Here is a 6,838-nt window from a genome sequence, read left to right on the forward strand (position 1 = left end):
CTGATTCTCATGTAGATCAGCTTTTCTTATGTCATGGTATCCCTGCTGAGTCAACACACAGGCATGATTTACCCCTCTATCTTTTCATGTTTGGGGAATCAACCTCTTTAAATGTGCATGTGGCACCTGTTCACATCAGTGACACATAAATTCATTTTAATTAGTTTAAAGCCCCTGGACTTCAATAGCTCATATGTATTGTCATGTTCACTGAGAGAAAATGGAAAAGCTAAACATTATGAAACTGTGTGAAGAATTTGTTAAGATTACTTATCAGTGAATGCACTTCTTCGGGGTCTATTTTAGAAACACTCTAGGAAACATTCAGATTACATTCATTTTTTTAGGACAATGCACATTTGTCTCTTCTATATCTGTTTTTATTGAATTGTATGTCTTCTTATAGTGCAAATAAACCCATCTCAAAGCGTTCTTCTTTGTTACGTTAGTTAACATTTCTTGGTGCAAGCAGATGATTTTTTTTTTTTTTTTTTAACAAATCGTTCATTTCAAAAAGTGTTGGGGACAAATCCCCAGCGTCCTCAGTGTAAATTGTACTTATGCATTTTAGGCATTAAATAGATACTTTAATACAACAACAACAAACAAGAATTACCACCTTGCGCCTGTTTGCCTTTGTGAACCAGTCAAGGTGCAATTAACTTCCATCTCTGTCCAGACTCATATGTAGCCATGACAGATCAAAAAATGCTCTTAAGATGGATTTTGCTGCAAAGAGGCTACACGCTCTAAAATGTGGATACTTCACACACATCTTCAATCTTCAATCTTCAATCAGCACAGTTTCAAGGTGGGCAGCTAAAATTAGTGTCACAATTCAGTATCTGACCAAATCTCTCCCCTTCTGTTCCTGAGATATGACGTTGAATAATGTCCAGAAACTGTTTTTTGCAGAACATGATGATGTCACAATGAAGTTGACCTTTGATGTTCTTGATATACAAGGTCATCACTTCATCATTTTATGCTATTAGAAAGTTGTGTAAAGTTTTGTCATAATTAGTGTATGAATTCTTGAGTTATTGCCAAAAAATGATTTTGAGGTCACAGTGACCTTGACCTTTAACCTTGAAAATCTAATCAGTTAGTCTTTGTGCCAAATTTGAGGAAATTCCCTCAGGTCCTTTTTGAGACAGATGCAAGGTCACAATGACCTTGACCTTTGACTGCTAATATCTAATCAGTTCACTGTTGAGTCCAAGTGGATGTTTGTGCCAAATTTAAAGAAATCCCCCCAAGGTGTTAGTGAGATATTGCATTCACAAGAATGGGACAAACCAGGTCACAGTGACCTCATTCTCGGAACCCATCGGCTGTATTCGGCGTCTGACTTCCGGCAGACGGCGATACAGCCTCTGGGGGCAGACCCCCGATTTTTTGGCATTCCGGTTTGATTTGGGCGGAGGAGGCGAATTTCCGTTCCCGACTTCCATTTATATATAAGTAAATATGCTGAACCATTGCGATGGATTCAGAGTTTGCAGTGACGCCAATTATGTTCGGCCTCGTTAGTTCACCGCACGGACCGTTTAACCTGGCAACAACTGCAGCCGGCTCAAACGTGATTGGTCAATATCACGCGGACTACAAACAGGGCTCTTCTGCTCTTCTTCCGGAGGCAAGATCTCCGGGGTTTGCCTACAGACTCTACATTCACTGAATGTAGAGTCTGTATATAGAGACTACAGTGACCTTTGACTGCTAATATCTAATCAGTTCACTGTTGAGTCCAAGTGGATGTTTGTGCCAAATTTAAAGAAATCCCCCCAAGGTCTTCGTGAGATATTGCATTCACAAGAATGGGACAAACCAGGTCACAGTGACCCTGACCATTGACTTATGACCATCAAAATGTAATCATTTCATCCTTGAGTCCACTTAGAAACAATTTCCGTCAAGGTGTTCTTGAGATATTGTGTTCACAAGAATGGGACGGATGGACGGACAACTCAAAAATATAATTGGCCATGGCTATTGCCGGCACTGAGGCATAACAATGCAAATTCACCACATTCAAAAAGCATCCCAACTTACTGAGGTCTTCCTCGGAGGAATCCTTACCTGACCTTAGAGCAATCATAAAATATCAAAGTGCTCAGAAGAGAAACAGCAGGGAGGAGACGCAGGAGGCTTTTAGATCCATTATAGTAGATAGAGGAAATCATCTAATAAGGAGGTCGATATGAATAATTGCATTAAGAAGATAATGTTAGTTAATTGACTGCTGTTAGCTTCCTATAGCCAACCTGTGTTTTCTTTAAATAGGAACCCAGACTCCAAGAAGCTTTGGACAATTCATTGCAATTAGGAAATAAGTGGTGCTGTGCAGCTGACATTAATAACATCCTAATGGAGGCATGATCTCATAGTAGTGCCTTTTGTGATCACTTATGAAGGCACTGTCCAAACCAAGACCTCTTGGCTGTGTTGTTGTCCTTTGGGCTGCAGCCTGGTTTGGCCTTTAGCTTTGACTTTAGTGTTGAGAAAACAACAAGAGCAGAGGGTCTGAGTAAGAGAGGTTAATTGGGGACAAAGTGCCATTTTGTTAGGGTTGAAATGAAAGTAATGAGGTAAACAGTCCCCTAAGGAAAAGGACAGTTTTCCAAATTGTCCCGCGTCTTCAGAGTTTGAGTGACAATTATTCTGCTCCTTTATACGGTAGACGAAACACAACGTTCTTGTATAGCATCCTCAGGGAGACATACAATGGCTACAAGGGGACATTGAGTGGCCATTTGACGCCTCTTCTGTGAAGGTTGAAAATATATGTGTGTTTAAATTTCCCTGTGGCAAGTTTGGGCCTTGTGAGTGCAACTTTGTCATGTAATGAAAAACAAATCTCACATTTAATAGTAAATAATATTCCACAAAGAGCAGAAGAGAAACTGGTTTTAAAATAAAATAAGTGAGTGGACATTAAACAAGACTACAGCCTCGCTAACAGCTCCTACTGACTGCAGTTTCCTTTCGACATGGATGGAATTAACAATGTACCAATTGTTTGTTTTTTTAACGCATATTTACTTTCCTCCCAAGAACTCAATAAGAAGATCAATATCAGTGTCTGTATTTTAATTATAGAGCCAGAGCCAGGAGTCATTTAGCTTAGAAACTCCACAGGGAACCTCTAAGTGCTGTTACTATTCCTTAGCTTTCTTTTTTCCCTCATTGTTACAACATTAATGACTAAATTACCATCCTGGAACACAGACAGAATCACAATGTTTGTTTACAATAACTTCCGAGTGGAGAACCCACTCATCATGTGGGCTACATAAAATCTAACGGCGCTGAGCAAAGGCTGCATCAGTATCAGGTTAAGTGTACACTATATACAGAACATTTAAATCCCATCACACAGGAAGCGTTTCAGCAGCTGGAGGCGGCTTTTTGTAATTGTTTTTAATGAGAATTAAGCCGTTTGCTTGCTTTTTTTGCAGTGCTACATGCCTTGTGTTTCTGCGCTCTAGGTGCCTGGACTTTTTCACTCTGAACTCCTGGAGTTAAAAAAGACTTCACTTCTTTTTACCATTGTCCAGTCGGATGATTTGAGAGGCGGGCCTTCTATAGTGGTCACAACAACAACTCCTCACTTCTCAGCGCACGAATAAGGGCTCATTTATGCTCAACGTTAAATACGGATCCGGATACGGATGGAGCCTTCTGTCCGTGCTCTGCGTTCATTTCGTCCGAATTTCTGCACGTTTCCATAAAGCTTACGGATACGGGCCAAACAGAGCAGTACCACCGGGAACCGTGAGTACCACCGGGAACCGTGGGGGCAGTGTTGCTGTCACTACCCGATATGTAGCTCTAGTGAGACACTAAGAAGAAATAACAATTCAATTTCTCTCATCAGCAGTACTAGAGAAAAGAATTCTCCGTCCTGTATGTATTTAACGGCCTCACCGACCACCGCCTCCTACAACGCTGCCTCTGTTTTTGTCTTTTATGCAAGAGGTACATTATCAATATCTCCTCCACAGTCGCCATGTTTGTTTTTGAGTTTGTTGTTGTCATAAACTTTTGACGCTGGGCTGCCTCCTGGTGGATATATTGGTTAATATCCATGCCAACGTAAAGGGCACATAGAAGTATGTGGGCAGTGACGGTAACATCATTTGAAACAGACGTATTAATTTTCATACGTAAAGGGAGCATAAATGAGCCCTAAGAGCTTTGGGACATCATTGAAGGTGGTGCACCAAAATGACTTCCGGTTCAAGCAAGGAGCAAGCAGTGAGGAGCGAGGAAATGACAATGACCTTTGTGACAGCGGTATAGACAGCTCACCAAAGTGACTTATGGTTCAAGCAAGGAGCAAGGAGCAAGGAAATGACAAATAAGATATTTGTGATGTACCATATATACTGCTCTCCAAGATGGCGCCCATTAATTTAAATGAAAATTGCAACAGGCTGGAATTTTCTCATTACTGCCCCCTGAGGCTGGAGGGCAGAAAACACCCACTGCAACTATGGTTGGTGAGAAGTAGTTGCTGTTCTCTCAATCTTGGGTGGGCAATATATCAATATTATATCGATATAGTGATATGAGACTAGATATTGTCTTGGATTTTTGATATCAGTAAGTGTTGTCCTGGTCTTAACGGCTGCATACAGTAAAGTGATGACATTTTTTGAACTTATCAGACTGTTCTATTATTTTCCTTTACCCACTTAGTCATTATATCCACATCGCTGATGATTATTTACCAAAAGCCGTATTGTATGAATAATTTGTGAAAGCACCAATAGTCGACCCTACAATATCATTGCAATATTGATATCAAGCTATTTGGTCAAAAATATTGTGATAACTGATTTTTCTCCCATCGCCTAGCCCTACTCTGGGGGTTGGCCACATTTCGGGAGAGCCGATGTAGCAAGCGGATCAGGTCAAGAATTCCTCTACTGTGCACTGGTCATTTCAGCCAAGCTGTATAAACAGACATCTGCATGTGAATGCAGATACATTTAAAAAAGTTTATATAAAGCAAATTGTTGTCATAGCTAATGGGTTCTGAGAATGCTTTTTGGCCAATGCGATTCACCTCTCCACATGGACAGTACTACTCTGCCTACAAACAAACTACAAACGGAAACCAGAACACTTTTGAAACTATATTCTTGTTCCATTGCCGACAGATTCTGCACACATACATATGCGGATATCGGTATATAGAAATTACTTTTCCCCAGTGGCCACAAGAGGCAACAATGAGCTGATTCACAATTAAAAACAAGACATTGGATCAGCCGTAAAGAACTGAGATTTCTGCTGTACCAAACAGTACCTTTCAGTTTTACAAGAGAAAGGAGCAATCAAGGATGAGAACTAACTGGTTGCTTGGGTAAATGTGGTGGTGGTGAACCTCTCCACCTTCAATAAAGACAGGCGCTTCCCTAAGATAATAGTAAACATCTGGGACTGTCTCTCATTCAGTGGATGAGACAGATGGAGCTAAACCTGGCTCAACTTTTGTCTCAATGCAACAGAGTGTCACCTGGCAGCAGCCCACATTGGCCAGTAGATGCAAACACACATTTCTTGCAGATTATTTTGTGATGTGAACAGTGTTCCATTTACCTCACAGTCACAGAGGCAATTATTGTCACAGTGGTCACTCTCCAGATAGTAAAATACACCACTGTGCAGTGTTGGTATCTGAATAACTGTGAAACCCATGGATCTTGTACTGAGACTGAAATTCCTGGGTCATATTTCACCTTCTCACCATTACCTGAAGCAACACAAACACACCAAGGCAGCCCCTTGTAATGCAGCGCTGTTTTCAAGCTGAGCACAAGATTACAGGTAGTGAAAAAAGGTGATGTTTGTCATGAGAATGAGAACACAAGCAAACTCATGGAGTGTCCAAAACAGAAATGGCATGGCTGGATTAAACTGTTTTGAGGGCCTTTGCCAAAAACGGCTCCTTGTTCCTCATCATCACTGTACATGGTATAAATTATTCCCGGAATATTACATGGTCCCAGGTTGCTGTGTGGTTAAATATTTAATATGAGCTGAAATAATAAAGGTCTTAATACTTGATCTTGACTCAGGCCTCAAGACCTGCTAAAAAAGCAGTGCCCATCTCAAGGCCTGTGTCATGTTAGTTGATATTGTGCTTCAATACTCATGGCCTTTACCCACATTGCCCAGTTGGTAATTCAACCTCGTCTCTGGGAGGTATTTATTTTAAAGTGAATATTACTGGCTTATTAGATGTTGTCCTGTGTATATGAGGAGATTTGGGCCTCGATGGTGGTGCTTGAGGAAACATTAGCTCATCCTCTTGGGATGAATGAATCCATGAATATCCACAACCAATGTCATGGAACACAAATGTGTTGATCCTAGGGAACATTTCACTTGATGCTGTTGCTACAGTAAAGGTCAAATCATTGTAATTCATCTTCTGGGGAGCATCAATATCCATTTCAAATGTCATAGTGATCTGGCCAGTAGTGGAAATATCTTGATTTTTAGCAGATGGACTGATTCAACTACCCATAATCACCATCTTTAGATCCTGCAGCCATTGGAAAAATAAACATCGACCTTAATTTTATAGATTATGACCATTCTTATCATGGTCTAAATATTCTTTCAGTTTGCTCACATTGTCTTTCTGTTTTTGATGCCCTTAAGTCGACCATGAAGCCAAATTTGTACCAAACCCTGACACTGAAACCTTTGTCTCATGTTCTGCACATGGCGAGGTTGGACTTCTTGCTCTGTGTTTCAGTTGGTGAATAATTGTACTGTCCCGACTGAATTTAATAGCATGATGTAAAGCCAGACCCAGATG

The sequence above is a fragment of the Epinephelus moara genome, chromosome 22, assembly GCF_006386435.1.
Source record: "Epinephelus moara isolate mb chromosome 22, YSFRI_EMoa_1.0, whole genome shotgun sequence".
In the NCBI taxonomy this organism is placed as follows: domain Eukaryota; kingdom Metazoa; phylum Chordata; class Actinopteri; order Perciformes; family Serranidae; genus Epinephelus; species Epinephelus moara.